The sequence below is a fragment of the Artemia franciscana genome, chromosome 5, assembly GCF_032884065.1.
Source record: "Artemia franciscana chromosome 5, ASM3288406v1, whole genome shotgun sequence".
Classification (NCBI taxonomy): domain Eukaryota; kingdom Metazoa; phylum Arthropoda; class Branchiopoda; order Anostraca; family Artemiidae; genus Artemia; species Artemia franciscana.
The window spans coordinates 18258416-18278176 of NC_088867.1; the positions used below are offsets into that span (position 1 = coordinate 18258416).

The 19761-nt window shown below is 35.4% G+C and overlaps 1 long non-coding RNA gene across 6 annotated transcripts; it reads left to right on the top strand.

The window, feature by feature from the left end:
* The first annotated feature begins 496 nt into the window (after positions 1-496).
* Positions 497-18597, top strand: LOC136027045 (uncharacterized). 6 transcript variants are annotated; one of them, XR_010617480.1, is made up of 6 exons: positions 513-541; positions 3904-3971; positions 8211-8323; positions 9343-9556; positions 16154-16507; positions 18224-18597. It is a non-coding gene; the product is annotated as an uncharacterized LOC136027045 (long non-coding RNA). The 6 variants fall into 6 exon arrangements; XR_010617481.1 differs by lacking the exon at positions 3904-3971 and having other exon boundaries at positions 497-541; positions 18224-18596; XR_010617479.1 differs by lacking the exon at positions 513-541 and having other exon boundaries at positions 1203-3971; positions 18224-18596.
* The last annotated feature ends 1164 nt before the right edge of the window (positions 18598-19761 follow it).

The following is a 19761-nucleotide window of genomic DNA, read 5'->3' on the forward strand; positions in this document are numbered from 1 at the left end:
ACTTAGCAAGGAACACAAATTTGACCAGAGAACAATAATTATATAAAAAAAAGTAGAATATTGAAAAAAAACTTGCTATAGTTGTACCACTACTATCCTGTAAATGCTATAGGCCCATTTTATTTAGACAAATCAATTTAAGACAGGTATCAACAAAACTCCATCAGGGATTGTATATGCTTAAGATACAATCAAGCTATTTGAATGCTTAGTTATGTGATATTCTAGTCTTCAAATAATAAAAAAGAGAAAAAGTATATGATCTATTTATTTTTCACCAGCTCATTTGAGCAAAATCATTTGTGACAGCCAAATGCCCATGGTTGGCTTAGAACCTCTCTAAATGCTCTGAAGCAGAAGGAATAAAAAAATTATACTAATCAGCATTAAACTGTCCCTTAAATTTAAACACGTGCATTTAATTCGAAAATGACGCTACTGCTAGTCAGCTTACTGTGCCGCTCCCACTGGCTCTACCGCAGTTAGAAATGGGCAGTTACCGCGCAGTTACTGAAAAACCGTCAGCTGGAACACACCCAGGGTATATCTAAATTTTTGACTTCTAAATCAATTCTAAAATATTCTAAGAGTTTCCTCTTCTAGGCTAGTCAGTGGCTTTAAATAAAATAATTTACGAGGACTTACGTGAAGGAAGTTATTCTAAATTCAAACTAAATGAATCTAAAGCAAATATTTATCAAAATAATGGTCCTGATTTTTTACTCTGTCTGAATAAGACCTTAGTAGGCTAATTTCAAAAGCTGTTCCTAGCGAATGTGAAATTTAAGTAACTTTTCTAGTTAGCCTACTTTAAAGTTACTTGATTTTCGCCTGAATTACACTGAAGGTTTGTTAGTTTTGAGGAATAACCCTTATTCTTTGCTTATTTTCAATCAACAATTGACTCATGATGCCAAATAAAGCTAAATAGGCTAGCCTAGGACTATTAAAGGGGAGGGAGTTAGGTGTAATTGCTATTGGAGCAACCACTAGGCCTACTAGCCAAGTCTATTGCCTATTATGGACAAATTGAAGATAAAACTAAATGTGCTGTTCTTCTTATTAGGCCATAATGTGTATATAACAATAGGCCATACACAAGGCAGTAAAATTCTAGTTAATTGACTTCTTGCTACCTCTGAAAGGGTTTAGGTTAGGAAAATGAAACTTTCAGGGATGAATCTACAGACTTATCCCAGGAAGGTATTTTGAAGCAACTATCTCCACTCCTTCTCCCTCTAGAGGGCCCTGATCCATGATGACCTTTAAAAATATGTCTGTTATAAATGTGAAACCTTTTTAAATAGATCTTCTGCTTAATTGAAGTACAACAAAATTGTTTTCAGTTTCATAACTTTGCTCAATTCTATTTTGTAAGGTTTTAAAGATATGCAAAGACATTTCTTAAATTTTGAAGAAGAAAAAAACATTGATATGGCTCAGAATTCTACTCAAATAACAGGAATTGCATTTTCAGAACTAAAGGCAGAGAAAAAGCAACTAGTAACTGAAAATTAAGGTAAAATGTTGTTTTGTCAAAATTTCAATAGGTATAGACCTGTCATGTAGGCAAATTTTGGGACCCTCCAGAGGGAGAAGGAGTGGAGGTGGGTACTTTAAAATACCTTCCCAGGACATACTTTAGCCTGTAGATCCATCCCTGATAGTTTCATTTTCCTAACCTAAACCCTTTCCACGATAGCAAGAAGTCAATTGACTAGAATTTTACCCACAATGTGGCTATGTATTGTCCTAGGCTATCTTAGATGTCCTGTCTTAGCTATCATCAGCCCAATGGTGGAACTTTCAACAGTTATTGAAGCACTCAGAACCAAGCCTTTGGCCCTGGAAATCTAGCTTTGTTAGAAATATGAAGCAAATATTTCAGACATGATAAAAGGGAAATTCTTTGAAACTTTTGTACTCCATTGTATTTTAAAACATCAAAGAGAAAATATTTTCTGTTTCTTGCTACAGAGTCAATTTCTTGCTCTATTTCTTTTTTCTCTTCAAGTATTTTTAGTTGTGCTTTGGTCATTTCATATGTTTGCTGGATTGTTATGGTAATTTCAAGCATTAGTTGATCACCTTCCGCTAACAATCTCTCATGGATTGTTGTATTATTTACACCAGAGACAATCTTGTCCCAAATCCTTTCACTCTCCTTGGTGTAGCTGCAAGCTTTGACAAGGGTCTTAATTTTAGTAATGAATACGTCCACACTTTTTGTTTCCAGTTTTGCTCTTTTCTCAAACACATCATGAGAAAACTTGGTTGTATTGTGGTGCAGTATAGCCTTTAAATTTCTAATATATGCTGTTGTCTTATCCACTTCAACAACTGGCTTATCAAATGTCCTGAAGATTTCACATATTCTATCTCCAACCAAGATAGGAGATTAGCACACTGCACTTTTACAGTCTTCCTTGCTAAGGACCCTAGAATATAAGTGTAGCATGGTCTTTAAAAATTGTCCTCTTTTTGTCAAAATTATGTGCATCCCAATTGATAAAAGGATGTTGGACATTCATTTTTGGATTTTTACTTCAGACACTATGTAGAAGTTGATGTCAATCTTTTATTATGACCCAAGTACTTAAAATATAAAACATAAGAAGTAAGCAGAGCAAAGTGCATCGGGTAACATTATTACTTATAAGGGGGAAAGCATATGCAGGCTAAGTAGGTAATACTGTAGTCAGGATATAGACTCATATTAAAAAGGAGCATAAAACAAGGAATCAGCTGTTAATACTTTTATTTTATGAAGATGTTCCCTTTGGGTCAGTAGCACTTCTGGACTTTTACCTTAATATTTGCCAGTAGAAAATGGTTATCAAAATGTTTTTTCTATACACAATGGATTCCTCTCTAAAATTCTTCTCTATGTTGCATTGATCTCCAAAAACTATTTGATCCAGTTAATCTCAGTATATTAGTTGAAAAACTTGTCACTGAGTTTAATATAAACTCTTTGCTGGTGATCTTCCCATTGGTTGCCTCCTTCTTATCAAATAGATGATAAATTGTTAAATATCTTAAACTTTATTCCAATCCTTTTCCTGTTAACAGTGGAGTACCCCAACTTACTCTCCAAGGCCTTCTTGTTTTTTTAGTCTTGATTAACAGTCTTGCAATAGAATTGCCTAATAGATGGAAATTTGTTGATGACCTTAGAGTTGTTAAAACTTGACATAGAAATTTAATGAGCATCCTCAATAACACTTCACCAGATACTTTGACACAAGATTTAACATGAGAGTAAATACCTCCAAATCCATGATGATCCAAATTTGTCATTTTTTTTCAATTATCTTAATGAAAAAATGATATTTTCTAATGAAACTACCTCTCAACAAGGGTGTTCCCAATTGACATCAAGCATATCAACAGTAACAATTGAACATATTCCCAGTTACATAACAGTTTCCCAGGCCCAATTGACTCATATAAATTATTCTATCCTTTTCTGTTATCCTAGAAATAGCTAACCATTATGAGCCTTATTGCAAACTTTTTTTTACAGAAGATTGAAATGAGTTCAAGGAGGCACACTCGTGCCTCTATAAAGAGGCGACACACGACAATGTTAAGCAATCTTCGGTTCCAGTGGTCGCAGAGGGATGGGGAGGGATGCATTTCGTAGCCCGAGCTCCAACTAAGAAACCTGCAAAATTTCATCCCCCTCCAACTTTTCCTTCATGGGGAAAATCTGGCCGAAAGTTTCGACCCGTCAACCCCAGCCCCCCTTTAACGTTGTCCGATCGGGCTGAAATTCACAAGTTAAGGTCCCCTAGGGCCCAGGAGCTTATTCGCGAAATTTCAGCTCGATCCGATAACTCCTTCCCTGTTTTCCATTAACCACGCATAGCCACTTAAAATTCATTTTCTTTTTTTTCCTAGACGCCTACAGGTCACATCCGACATCGGATCTGGGTGTACGAAGACTCATTCGATGTGGAATTCTAAGAGTAAGTGCCCTTGAAAGTTTCGTAGGAAAATCTTAACCCCCCGAAAGTTTCGACCCCCTAACCCCACCCCCCCTTTTATCGTTGTCCGATCGGGCTGAAATTCACAAGTTAAGGTCCCCTACGGCCCAGGAGCTTATCCGCGAAATTTCAGCTCGATCCGATAACTCCTTCCCTGTTTTCCAGAAACCACGCATTAGCTATTTAATTAACGCATTTCTCTCCATAAGAGCCCATGTTAATTTGAAATTTTTAAAAGTTATTGAGAAGTTATATTTACACACATGCAAGTGTTTAGCTCAGTCGGTAGAGCGTGGGACTATTAATCCTCTGGTCAAGGGTTCAAGTCCCTTACGGTTGGTTTTTTTTCACAACATCAAAAAAATTTTGGTAACACCTGGACAGCTTATCATTTGAGAGATAACAGAATATTAGCTTCTTATGAGCAAAAGAAACATTTCGGTCATTCTATCTATTTTTTTTTCTATTTTATACAATGATTTAAAAGCGGGGGGGGGGGTTCCTCTCCTATTAAATTATTAAAAATTAGTAAATTATTAAATTACATCCACCATGGATTGTAGAAAAACGTACAGAATTAATATGAAAAAAATTAAACCTGTACAAAAGAGTCTTTAAAAGCGGGGGGTTTGCCTCTCCTAATAGTCTTCTTATAGTCCTAATAGAAAAACGTACAGAAATAATATGAAAAAAACTTCGTTTTCTTAAAGAGTTAAAGAGGCTGCGTCCCAAAGTCGAACCTTAAAACGTACAGGAATTAGAAGAGGCAGTTGGGGGGCTGCCGCCCCCCAAACCCCCAGCTTTTAAAGACTCTTTTGTACAGGTTTTTTTGTGGGGGGACTTCATTGTTACTAATTACTAGTTTCGGCGCAATGGTTCTCCTGTCCTCTTGTGTTTAACATTTTTCGAAGTTATTCCATTATTCATTCATTTCAATTTTTTGTTAATTAAAAGAGGGCCTTTCCGAAGCCAAGAGCGGGGGGTTAGCAAAAAAACAAAAAACCTGTACAAAAGAGTCTTTAAAAGCTGGGGGTTTGGGGGGGCGGCAGCCCCCCAACTGCCTCTTCTAATTTCTGTACGTTTTAAGGTTCGACTTTGGGACGCAGCCTCTTTAACTCTTTAAGAAAACGAAGTTTTTTTCATATTATTTACAACAAGACTCAAAGCACTCTTTGGAATATCTCCAGATTATCCAATTTTGAAAGTCTGTGTACAGGATTCAGGGAATTCAACCATCACCAACTATCTTGATGTGAAATTTGGAGGGATTCCTGAGAAGTTAATATTCAGTGTGGTGACTTGCTTTGCAAGTATCACTCCCTCACTTTTTCCCCTTCCACCTCCCTCTTCTAATCTTCCTCTCTCTCTCTCTGTCTAAACAGCCATAGAACATGCTTTTAAAATTTAACCTGAAAAATATTGAGTGAAAACTACATGGGTTTTACACAACTTCTTAAAGACTTAGCCTTGAAACAAGATGCATTTGTTGGTAAAAAAAAAGTAATACTACCGTCATCATTTGTTGGGCCAGCACACTACTTTGCTCTGCATTTCGAAGACGCCTTGGACCCTCATATTTCCTTATAAATGTGACTTGCAATCCTGATTCGCCTGACTTTAATGAAGCACCAATTATTAAATTTGATGATAATTATTATTGAACAGTAACTTTAAGATTGTAACAATCTCATTACCCAAATTGCTAAACTGAATTTTAACAATGTAATCAATGATGTTTTTATAAGGGGCTCATATTTGGAAAGGTGGCAGCATATTTGTATACAATTGAGTTTCAAAAACACAGTCTACCAAATATGTATTTGCTATTGATCATGAGTCCTGAGGGTCAAATCCCTAATCCAGCGGAAATTGATGATCTTATTTCAACTAGAATCCCAAATTCTAGCAATCCAATTTCTCTAACCAAATTCAAGACCCACAAAACCAAAATTTACAAGTGTTATAAATGATAAATCATTGGAAGAAAAAGAAGTTTTTGTCCCACTACCTGAACAATCAACAAATCTACAACCTTGACTAAAAATAACCTTGTCTTAAATAATAAAAATTCAAAATGAAGAATAAGAAATAAAACAGGGCTAGAAGATAAGTGACAGCAAACTCAAAACATGCCAAAATTGGAATTGCTAGAACAATCCTCCAAGATCATCTAAGAGAACACTTCAACCAAGCCTATCCTGACAGACGTGTTAAAGAGATTAGTGTCGTTCATGATACACAGAAGGTTTTAGAGCTAGATAGAGAGAGGTAAGTAAATTAATTATTTATTTACGCTTAAAACCATTGCTATGATTTAAAAGTTTTTGTTTTTTTGCAAAATTCAACAAAAATTTTTCAGAATTCTTTGATAGTCTATTACCTACCGGCTGCTTGTTCTGAGAGAGCATTGTTCCGAAACAAATGCAAAATTTCTAATAAGAATTTTTTTATATATTCTGAATTCAATCCATCTTCAATCTTTGGAATTGCATCTTAGACTCTCAGACTGCAGTCTGAAATGGAAGCAACTTGAAATGTTTATAACATATTAGAAAAAAAAACATTCATTATTATACATTCTAAAAACGCCTCGATGTAGAAATAAGGATAGGATAAAGATCCTCCTGAGCCACTGCTGGCAAATAGGACGTCGAATTGACGTTTCATTTGTTAGGTCTTTTTTTAGGGACAAATGACAAACTTGTTGCCCAACCTTACTGTGGCAGGGATCGAAACCATGCCAAGCAGAGCGTAAATCCACCATGCTACAACAGGGTTTGTGTAAAAAATGAATGCAATAAATGTTTCTCACCAATTCAGTTATGATTCTGCTATACTTTCTTTCTACTGTTTTAACCATCTTAGTAGGTCTTTTTATAGGGACAAACTTGTTGCCCAACCTTACTGTGGCAGGGATCGAAACCATGCCAAGCAGAGCGTAAATCCACCATGCTACAACAAGCTTTGTGTAAAAAATGAATGCAATAAATTTGTCTCACCAATTCTTTTATAATTCTGCTATACTTTCTTTCTACTGTTTTAACCATCTTATTCCTATTTGTCTTTTCTCTCCTTTTTTGTTTTGTCACTCATTATTCAAAACAGTGATACTAACTTAAAACTGTATTGCACATTTCACTTGCTGCGAAAAATTTTGATGTTTTATGGTTTAGGTTTTTGACAACATGCGGCTAATTCTTGAGACTAATGGTGTTTTTTATCTCCAGCAAAGAATTTAATTATTCAAAAAAAAAAACGAGTTTTTCAGTACTGCTGCTATTGTCAATAAATGTTCATATGGTAACTCTCAAATTGTCACATATTGAATATAGTCGGTGTTTTACTTTTTACGGAGTAGAGTAACTTAATTTATAACAAATCAAGTCACTGTTAATCAACAATAATGCAAACGCCTTATGGTATAATTGTACGCATTAACTGTGACAATGAAAAGGAAAAATTGTCAAAATGGTCACTAATCTAGTTTAAAGCTTTCCTATGCGTAGCGTTTCTTTCCTTCTATTCTCTGATGTAAAATGTGTGATAATCTGCTCCAACATTTCTACTTTTATTCCAGGAAAACTGTTGGGATAACCAGTTTAAGGTCAGTTACTGCGACTATAGCGCACATATTGTATTCGAGGCCGACGATATGCAGCAATTGATTCTGACGCCTTCTGACGAAAAAAAAAACTTTGCTTCGAAGTGATGCTACGAAGCTTTAAATTTCACAGCTCTTATTTCACCTGTAACGGCCAGTAGTATCACCTATTAGACAAGATAATTGCTTATCCAGCAGATCAAGTGATCCTATTTATTGGCTCACTTGAAAGCACATTCGCATTGTATGTAAAATTAATAAAGTGTGGGTAAAAATGAAATAAAAACTGGAAAGTACCTGTATTAGAAGAGAAGAGTCTACAATACCAGAGTAACATGTGTTTGTTTCAAAAACAAATTATTTATTTATTGATTTGTAAAATAAATCATTTTATAAAAGATTTATTTTATAAAGGATTGATTTATAAAAATAAATACATCAAACGGGATACATAAGAGTAGGGATCCAATATAGTGAAGAATATGGAGCTCATTAAGTAATAGATAATATATTGTCTTTTATCCCTTTTTCTGCCTAAATGGGAAAGCAATGAAGTTGTGTTTCTTAAGCAAAGAAATTAGTTTGAAATTAATTGATGTATTGTCTCTTTCTCTTTTTAGGAATGCTGCATTTGATGCCGCAGAAGGTGTATGCCAATTCAACGCTAGACATGATCAACGAATGAGGATTAAATCTCTGATCTTTTTTAGACTGCTTTGGCTTCTGTAAAGCGGTAATGGAAAAATTTGAAAAATTCTAGCCATCTTTCCCCAATTTGATTCGTTTGGAGAAATTTTGTTAATTTTTGAAAACAAATCGACACGAAAGCTTTAGAGGTTGAAATGAACTATATTTGTTATAACAAAAAAAGAAGCAAAAAGAGTATTTTGCCTTTTTTCCGTGGAAGGACGGTTAATTCGAAAAAAAAATGAAAAAAAAAATTCGAAGAAATTGTGAGATCAATCTCACGAATCATTGATCGGATCTTAATGAGACTTGTTGTATAGTACCATATTATATCTCAGATGCTTTATTTTCTGTTCGAATCGGATATGGGGACATTGGGAGGTGGAGGGAGGAAACAAATCGGAGAAACCGGAAATCTTGGAAAACGCTTGGAGTGGAGAGATCGGGATGAAACTTGATGGGAGGAATAAGGACAAGTTTTAGATATGTGATTGACATAACCGGACCAGATCTGATCTCTTTGGGGGAGTTTGAGGGGATTTCTAGTTCTTTGGCGAGTTCAAGAATAAACACAAGTTCTAGATGCGTAATTGACAAAACTGGACCGGTTTAATAAGAGCTAACTTAGCTCTTATTAAAACTAATTTGACATGAAGACTTTGATTTTAGCTTTTATCATTCCATCTTTTGTAATTCATTTATAACTACTCAGAATAACTCACTTTAAGACTAAATGCTGGTAAAAGTGAATAGCAAAGATTTTATATCTCTAACCAATGTTGACACAAGAGCTAAGTCTATTTATCTTCACAGACAAGTAGGATTTTAAGCTGAATCATTTAAGTTCCTCTCTCTCTCTCTCTCTCTCTCTCTCTCTCTCTCTCTCTCTCTCTCTCTCTCTCTCTCTCTCTCTCTCTCTCTCTCTCTCTCTCCCTCTCTCTCTCTCTCTCTCTCTCTCTCTCTCTCTCTCTCTCCCCTCTCTCTCTCTCCTCTCGACTCACTTGTTTTCTTGGCTTGTTTTGTGTTTCAGTGCTTTACCTTCATTATTTTATATTCTTTTTCAAGTGCTTGTTCGTGTTATATGAGATGGGAATATTGAAGGATCTCGTTCAATCTTTTACGAAAGACAGACGGTTAATTTTTGGCATTGTTGCCCTTGGCTTTGTTGCAGTCTATATATTTTCCTATGTCGTATTTTCATTTTTTCAAGATGATTTCGTACTGGAAACTGAAAAAACTGTTCGACCCAGTATTGGTGACGTCTCTGAATCTGAATCCGGTGAGTATCTTCATCTCACTATTTGCGTATCTCCCCCGGGAAACAAGGCTTGTCCAACACTAAATCAGCAGAGGAGACGGAGGTGCTATTTAATTAACTTCAAAAATATGCCAAATATGTAAAAATATGTCGAGCCGAAAAAAAAACTGAGGTCAATTAAAAAAAAGTATTATGGGAAAAAAAATTAAGAAGGAATGTATCTTGTTAAAACCTAAAACGAGCCAATTAGTGATGTAATGACTCAAGTGTCAGAAAAGGCTATGATTGAATATTTATACAAACTTAAAACGACCATAAATTAAAACGAATAATACCATGGATGAATTGATCAAAGAGTGTGGACAAGTTTTAAGAGTCGAAACTGCCACTAGTGTCTAAAAGAGAAAATAAATATCATCGTCATCTATCCTTTGGTGAATTTTTGGATTTTTTTTTTCAAGTTTTCGCAATTATGACATCAGACACTTATTTCTACACTAATTTTGGCGATTAAGTAAGCTGCACTAATCTTGCATTATTATCGCTATGATAAATGCCAATAAAACGCCAAACACTAGGTGGCACTGATGCTTTTTTTCTTCTACATTAGCACCAGTTTCCAGTCTTTAAGTTACCCATACTCGTTTGAATTGATGAAATATAGATCTAACAGAAATTAAAATGAATAAACAAGTCAAACTTAAATTAAATGTTTCTCTCTCTCTCTCTCTCTCTCTCTCTCTCTCTCTCTCTCTCTCTCTCTCTCTCTCTCTCTCTCTCTCTCTCTCTCTCTCTCTCTCTCTCTCCCCTTTCTCTATCCCCTCCTCTCTCTTCACTCCCCTTTCTCTCCCCTCCCATTACGGTAATCCCTGATTCAAGTTTAAAGCTTGTTGTAGCATCAATAAAAGACATAGTTTTTTCTTTCTTGGACTCCTCTTTTATTATTAAATGTCATTTCTTTTATTATCATTGTTTTTAGATTAATATTATATAGATTCATTTTTTACTTAGATTTTTGGTAAAAGCTGATCTATCCTTTTTCAGATTCTTCGTCTATTGTTAAGTTGTTTTAATTTTTAGTTAATTAAATTTATTCGATAGTTAATTAAATTAATTTCTTTTTAATTTTCTTATATGTTAAAATTCCAGTATCCAACTGAGCCAGAAATTCTAAACAATCAACTTCAATTACAATTAATCTTTAGAGTTTATTTTATAATTTTTCCTTCTTGGCTGACTAATAATGATAATAATTTATTTATCACCCACTTTACAAAACAGATGTTAAATGGAGTAAATACAAAAGAAAAACAGCAAAAAAAAACAAACAATAAACAAAGTTAATCACATTAGAAAAAAGAAGGATAAGGTAATGAAACACCCTACCCTATATTTAGACATTAGTGTTTATTTTATAATTCTTCCTTCTTGGCCGACTAATAATAAGAATAATAATTTATTTATCACCCACTTTACAAAACAGATGTTAAATGGAGTAAATACAAAAGAAACACAGCAAACAAAACAACAAACAATCAAAACAACAAAGTTAATCACATACAGAAATAAAAAGGATAAGGTAATGAAATATCCTACCCTATATGGCGCTTCAATAGCTAGCTTGGTAAATAAGTTTTCGAAAACACCAGCAATATCTGTCGCACAATATTTTTAACCAGTTTTGTATTCCGGTAAAAACGAGGTAGATATAAAAGAAATTTGTAATGCCAGTAATAATTTATACGGATACGTTTTAGATCCCATGTCAACAGAAGTGGCTGAATACCAGTACAGAAGAGTACAGAATGATCACAAAAAATTGAGTAAAGCCGAGTTAGCGCTCTTCTCCTATAGTGTCCACGATTTGCCACAATCTTCGAGTAACCAAGCCTCTGCTTTTTACTAATATCTTTGACGGCACGAGACCGTAGAGCATTCATAGAATCGCAAACTGTTATGCCAAGCCAACAAAACGATTGAACATGGGGAATACTAAAACCGTCGCAATATGGCGATTCTGAACAATTATTACTGTTGAAAACAAGAAACTTACACTTGTTAATATTTAGGTACAGGCTGATATCGCGGAAAGCAGAAGTGACTGATTTCACTAAATGGACAAGACCAGACTCAGTTTGACTAATCAGAAGAAGGTCATCCGCATAAGCCAGATATGAGATATCAGATGGTCTTAGTAGGCACGTAGTCGATATTTTTGATAACACATCTTCAATACAAGCATTAAAAATATACGGAGAAAGAACTCCCCCTTGTCTTATTCCGCAACGGACAGGTATGACCAAAATAAGAATTATCTAATGGCTTAAGGCAAGAATGGGAATACCAAAAATGAAGCACGTGAAATACCGACAGATTTACTCCCCTCTGGCATAACGTTGTCCATGCTTGAGTATGGCAGTGTCAAATGATTTAGACAAGTCTAGATTTGCGAAATGAAGTACGCGACGAATGCGATAGGCATCTTTTAACAAAGAAGTCAAAGCACGTTGAACATGCTGCCAACCTAGCCCAGATTTAAACCAAATTGATTATCATGTTATATAGCAAGGTTTGTGATATAAGGTAGTAGGAGGCATTCAAAAAGTTTGCTAAGAGTACATGCATGATTTTTGTTATGGTTCTATAAGAACTGCAAGAAACCGGGCCTTTTCCTTTTTTTAGAAAATGACGTGACGCTACCGTATAAGAACGAATCGGGCGCACTCGAACTACTAAAACACATTTGAAAAAACAGTTGGAGATAAGATTTCAGTTCCAAGAGTTAGAAACAAGATTGAAACACTAATCCCATCAAGATCCAAAGATTTTGATTTTGAACCCTTATTACCTTTAAGAATAGCCGACTTTTCAAATGGAATCACATGTCTGACATAAACGTGACGGCAAATTTTTTCCGAGCAAACATGATAAACGCTTTTGCACTGCAAAATTAACTTTCGAAAAAATGTTTGAATTATGTTCGATCTAAGATGGGCGAGGAATAATATCACTAGAACTTGTATCAGAAAACTTGGTAGAATTCATCACCGCTACTCACTATTATTTTTCGGAAAATTTTCACCAGAGTAACGAACGGCGCGAAGATGGTGCTTATATTCGAGTTTCGTCTTTTGTTTTAGATCGAACACAGTACCCCGAGAAGCTCGACCCCAGACAGACCAGATTCTTAACCAGAATTTGGCCTTACTCTTAACTTTTTTTTTTAGCATAGGAGTACACTTCCAGATTTGTTTTTGGGTATTCCGCCTGACGTGGATCAGTGGGACGGTCACATCCTCAGCTTGCTTTATACATGAGATAATGCCACGATAATGGCAATTCAAATCAGTACAAGCATTGTCAATAGTAGGGTACGTGTTTGTGCAAAGAAGATGGAAAGGGACACGTACGCTGGACAGTAGAGCTCCATGTGTAACAAGGTAAAGAGGTGTGTTCGCACTAGACCAATCACGTTTTTTTAAAGCACTTATGCGACAGTAATGGTTGGCACGAGTATACGTCAGAAGTAACCGTAATATCGAAATACAGAGGTAAAGGATCATAATCTCTCATCTTCATCGACATGTACTGCAGAAGTTTGTAATGAAGGAGAGTAGATACAGAGGTCAGAATTCGAGGCAGAACCACTGCAGTGGATATATGTAAAACTGAGGTCTTTCGTTAGGACCGTAAATGCTGAAGGTGAACACTGAAAAAGCGCTTCCTTATGTGTCGAGGAAACGGCAATCTCACAGTTTAGGTCGCCTATAAGTACCCAGCTGTATCTCAGACGCTCAATACTAGATATGAGAGTTTAATTTGCTGTAGGCATTCACATAAATGGAGAAGGAAGAAACTGATCTTCTATCATGGGGCAATAGGTGTTGATTAGGATCACGTCTTCAAGCCGGGTTGCAATATAGTGTTCAGAGGATTGGTAGCAGCTAGGAGCCAAATAGATAAGATGAGATCCCTTAGTTATACAGGCAAGACCGCCAGAAGGCCTGCCTCGGGTACGACGGGTATTCGTGCTAAAAGCAGCATGTTGAGAACTTCGCCTTAGAAAGTTTACACTGCTGCTTGGGAGCACGTGTTATTGTATGAGAACAACATCGGGATTGACTAGTTTCTTATCAAGGCTTAACACTTTATCCTTTGTCCCATCGGTGTTGAAAGAGCACACTGAGACTTTTTACTCATCCATGATTGAAGCGACAAGGTCGCGGAACTTTGGAATTAGTAAGAGCCTTTAGGCTGGAGCAACAAAAACTGTAAGCAACATGATCTTTACTGCAATTTGCACACTTGGGGGTGTTGCTGCGAGGTGAGTCGCTGGCGTTATTATGGAGGCCAGAGTACCGTCAGCATTTGTAGTTATGATCGGACAGTTTGCAGCAAGGTGGTTATGAGATTAACATTTCCTACAATACCTAGGAATTTGATGATATTCATTCAGTCGGACAAGTTCCTAGTCTATATTTAGTCAGATTTAAGGGCTGAGGAAAGAGAAATTTTGTCTTCGAGCGTAATTTTCACACAATTTGAGCTCCCAATTCTCTCAGCGTCTCGAACACCCCGGCAAGCTTTGACGCCTTTCATTATGCCAAAAATCTTTTTTTCCACTATTTTTGCCTCACAATCACGAAAATACTAGCGCACAGATTTGGAAAAGTGAGCAGCGGCATCGCTATCTATTTTCACAATCAATTTATCACCAGAGGCGCGCGCAGTATCAATGCACTCGTGACCAGAAATATAGTCAATTCTTTCCTTCCGCTTGGATGCATTATCTAGATCAAGCGGTACATTCGTGATAATAATAGTGGCTTTGCTTATATCACTGCCTGTGGCACTACTCGGAAGGCTGGGGAAATTTATATCGTAAGTTGACATTTTCTCATTAACTTGCAAAAGAGTCTGTTGAATTCCGTTAAGCTTAAAAGCTATCCTGGAGTAAGCAACTGCTGGAATACAGGGAACGTCGGCTGGGGAACGGATAACAAAAAAAGGCTTGTCCTCGGAAGAACTCTGATTTTGAAGAAGTTCCAATATGTCTTTCAAATGATTCAGAGCTGCATTTGAACCCATGCGAATTGGAATGAGCTCGGTCAATTCTTCGATTTGGCAATATCACTTGACTCAAAAATTCGACAGCAAATTTTAAGATCACTGCAACTTCGATACCTTTTTCATTATTGTACTGCATAAAGTTCAGAAACGGGGCATAAACTAAGCAGTCCGTATCCGAATCAGAGTCCATTTCATGCAGAAAAAATACCGATAATCCAATTCCGAGTCAAAAACATAAGCCAGGGCAAAACACGTCTTAACCTCACGATAGCTGAATGGTAGTTGGCTAAATTTCAGAAGCTAGAAATGCCAATAAGTCTATTCCCCGCAATTTAAGGGAGACACCACTACCGGCAGGTGCGACGACACTTGCTACAGAAAACCTCCCCTCTTCTGCTCGCTTTTTAGTAAAAATTTGCAAAAATAATAGATGAGTAAATAATTTGATAATTATCATAGGATTATCTCTTACGTATTGAAATGCTGAGTAATAATTTTACTTGATCATGAACTTTAATCATTTGCCAGATATTGCGAAATCTAACTAGCTTCGCTGGGATTAAAATTCACTGAAAAAGCTTACTGGTGTGATACTTAATGATATCAAATTCTTGACAGATGTTTTCACCTTGAACTCCTAATCAATACTGAATACTCTGATCAACGATTCTTTCTATCAATCTTGACTAAACAAGTCCTGTTTCCTGAGTCAGAAGTTTTCTGGTCACGAAATTTTTATCAAGGAAACTGTTTCTCACCAGTGATTCGCTATGGTTCACGGATATCGTTGTAGGTCACTGAAAATTTTTCTTTAAGAAAACTCTGTTTCTCTGCAGTACCACGTTCTAAGTCACGGATAAGGCTATTGGTGACGAAAAAGGCAATTCCAAGTAAACTCTTTGATTCAAGGCAGTAACACTATAGGTCAGGGATAAATTTATAGGTCGTAGATTTTTTCTTCAGGCAAGCTGTTTCTCTGCAGAGGCATGCTACGGATTATAGTTTATGGAAAACTTTTATTCAAGTAAACTGTTTCTCTGCAGTTGCAAGTTATTGCAGATCTTTGAAATTTCCTACACGAAAGGACTGCTATCAATTAGATTCGTTTTTGATTTTGGTTTTATTTTCGAAGGGAAATAGAAATAGCAAATCTGGACGTTGTGCTGCAATTTACGGTTGAACGAATGGGGCAATACATATTGAGTACCAAAGGTTTGTCACTCGAATAATGTCGCCTCACCATCTGACTTGGATTCCTTGAAAAAGCCAAAGTCTGTCCTTTTTTCGAAAATCCACATCTATTGAAAATCCATACCCTAGACTAAGTACGCCAGGTCGATGGTTTCAATGTGTTGTTGCATGTTTCATTTGCCTCTCAGGCCATCCACTTATATATTTTTTAATTCTTTTTAATTATTGTTAGTTTTATTGTTAATAAATATCATTTATAGTATTTTTGTTTTTACCTTTATTTTTCTGTTTTGTTGCTACTATCGTTCTTCTTACGAAATTTTAAGTTAAATTATTACTTGTAAGCTTTTCTTTTAGGAGCAAGCTCTACAAAATGAGAACTGAAGAAGATACAAAAAATTTATGTTGGGGTTTTATGTGGTTTTTTACCTATCTTGGGCTGGTGTGTTTCGTTTTTGTGTTTTCAACACCGAATATCATCATCAACATTTTGAACCTTGCTCCGTCAGAAAAGATGAACCGCATCTCCGCGCAATGTCTGTCAACCATTCTTTCATTTATATCAAAAAAACTTTTATGGATTCCGATATTCTTGAGCTTGCTGTTGTCGTATCATTACACCCGGTCCAAAGTCAACTTCCACGTTATGATGACGAAATTCTTTTCCCTGTTGTTTTGGGTCCTGTTGCTTCCCTCGTTAGGTCTCCTAAGGTAACATTATTCTTTCCTCTTTTTTTGGGTTTTTAAAGCTAAGAACAAATGTATAAACAAAAGACCCTGTTTTATGAGTTAGTAGCTCTTAAAATGTGTTATAAATGTTATCGTTAATGTATGCCTGTGTTTTTTTGAACGAAACTCTGAAATAGGTACGATTTGCAAGAAAAATATGATATTTTGGCATCAATATAAGAAATGATTACTTCAAATTTTACTATCAATGTAAAACTTTGCCAATATTTATAAAAAGTAGATTTCAAAATTATACAATTACGCTACGTTTTATAATTAAAAAAGGAGCAAACCAATCCGTGCATACCGTTGCTAAGGATTGTCAATATCAATAAAATAGGTTTTGGTATTATACTTTAGGTTTTGTAATGTGTTTCTATTGCACATTTTTCAATTTTCAGTCAAACAAGTTCCTGGCGACTGATTAAAAGACCTAAAATAGGTTGACTTGGATATTTGTGGAACGGTCCTTGAACTAACAGACAGTTAGTTGTCCACTCTCAATGGACAGTTGGACATACCCTCGCCTACTCTCATTGGGCAAGGGAGGCTATAGAAATTAAAAAATATATGTTTGCAAATCTTTCAATAAAAAGAGACACGAAGAATCTAAGTATTGACCCAATTTATAATTGTCTTTTGAAAAATGAAACAATAGTCAATAAGGGAATTAAAATTTTGCATAATCACCAGGGGACAAGATTACCTACTGGATCAAAAAGAGTTGCTTCAATATTAGCTAACAAGAGGATTATTTTGCAACAGAATAGTTAACTTAGTTTCAATTGTCATAATTTTTCCCCGGTTGCTTTGATGTTCTCATTAAAGTAACTCGAATAGCTTCTTTTCCCTACGGGAATCAGTAGCGATAATTGTATTTATTATTATTGGTGGTGGTTTTTTTTGTTTTTAGTTTAGTGTTTTATTTCTTTTTATCTTGTGCTGAGGACCCCTAGTCTTGATACAGGAAAAATATCCGCGTTATTTTAGTCTTTCATCTCTTTTCTCTCTACTGACCGCAGTTTCATTTGAGGTTTTCTTTGTTGAGTTTTATCTCTCTATGTTGTTTATTGTCCTCTTGGAATAAACTGTCTTTATTATATGTGATATAATGCGGCTTACTCTCAAAACAGATTTGCAGAATTCAGGGAGGGAAATTACTTAAAAACTGTCCTTGAGCATAAAAGCACGAAATGGATAGTTTTAAGGAAGACATAGGATTTTCTCCAGTGTACACTTTTCCAGCTAGGAGGTATTCTCAGAATGCGCTCATGATATTGTTAAATTGACGAATTTGACACTAGATGACATTATTATGTCATTAAAACTGTTAACATCATACTGGGCGGTGTTTATGGGATGGGGTGTTATGGGGGGATCACTTAGTTCGTTAATAAAGTACTGGATAATTATTGTATTTAATTAGTTGGGAGATTGGTTAAAAATATCAAATCCTATTGTGAGCATTCAAATTATTTAGAACATATGGAAGAAATGTTTGAAATAATGCCTATTTGTAGATGCTTGCTGAAAAAGGAGAAGAAAATATTTCCCCTCTTAAACTGACACCTAATGATGACTATTTTCCTTCTCTCTCATGTATATATTAATCTGTGAATAAACAGAATTCGTTTGTTTCTATTGTTCTGTTTTGCCTTTTATTATGTGATTCAAAATATCAATATATGTTGCTTTTAGTATGGATGGCATGTTCACTGGGATTCTTAAATGGCTGTTTTCCGAACATGAAATACCAACCAGATGGCATTGTATTTTCTTACCCGAGGACGACGCATTTTATGTCAACTACATGATTCAATCCCTCTTTATTGAGACGGCGATAGACTTGATTAGATTTAAGGAAATGTTTTATTATTTGAAAGGTCTAGTATTTTCAAATTAAGTTTAAATTTGATAATTAACGATTTTGTCTCTTCGATCTTTGTTTTATAGCTCGGTACTCGTTTTCGTGGGGAGGGGAGAGTGGAGGTTGCGAAAAGACTGGGCCCCACGGATCTTCCTTGGTTAATATTTTCAGTACTTAATGAAGGAAAAAGAGGTATGGGTTCAGAACTTATACCAAATTAGACTGAAGGATTATTTATATCCGATTAAAATCGGATATTTTACAGTTCTGAATAATATTGACAAAGGCAAATTGCCTAACATAGACATATTAATAGAAGCAGCAAGCTAGACCTCTTATGCCCATGCCCCTGCGTGGGATCAAAAGTAACAGTGTGTATAGGATTGAGTCAAATATTAGCTAGGTACATCAAAAATGTCAGCGTCTATTCCACATCTGATTCATTGAATTACAGCTAAACTTTTACTGTGGATGGGATGACCCCACAGATGTCATTCTAATCATGCATAGATACCTAAGATCCTAACTTAGCTGTTGACAACACATTTGTTTCAATGAATTCTGTCGGTTTGGCTAGTGATCTTAATTCAAAAGATTTTATCTTCCCATTTGCGTCAGAGTTTTGTTCAGTTAAAGACGGTATGAAGACTCAATTATGAGCCTAAATAAGACTTCTTCTTTCTTGATCTCTACATCAACAAATCGAACAGAATACAAATTTTTGCCAGGACATGATTGCACGCATTCTGGAAAAGATCTGGAGACTTCCAGTCCCAGTCATTAGGACAAAATATAGATTGCTTTTTCGGAAGCTAGTTAGAAGAAGAGCCAAAATCACCGACCAGAGCACTAAAAGACAAGGGAAGTGATCAGACGTAAAATTAGAATCACTAACAATTAATTAGAATTTTAATATAACTAATTTAGAATAATGGACAATCAAACTTTAAAATAATGGACACAATTGTCCATATAGGGCTTAGAAACTTTTATTGAAATCAAATTACAAAATATTTCTTTTTCCAAATCATATTGGGTTGTTTTCATTGTTGTAGCGGTGATTGCAATGGTTCAAAGGTCCTCAAAGTAAAAAACGCTATTGAAAAAATAATGGAGAATCATCCCTAAAAAATTTGAATAGTTTTTTTTTAATTTTATGAACTACATTTGTATTTTCATTATAATCTATTTCACCTTTTTTTTTTATTCCAGGGATGGAGAAGGTGCTTTTTCAGAGGCAAAGAGCCTTATGAGTTCTCTAGCAATTTCTGATGAAGAAACTAAAGATGCTCATTCAGTAAAATTTTTTTTTAATGGAAGAAATTTTCCACTTCGAGGAAAGGAATACAAAATTAGTGTCATTTGTGTT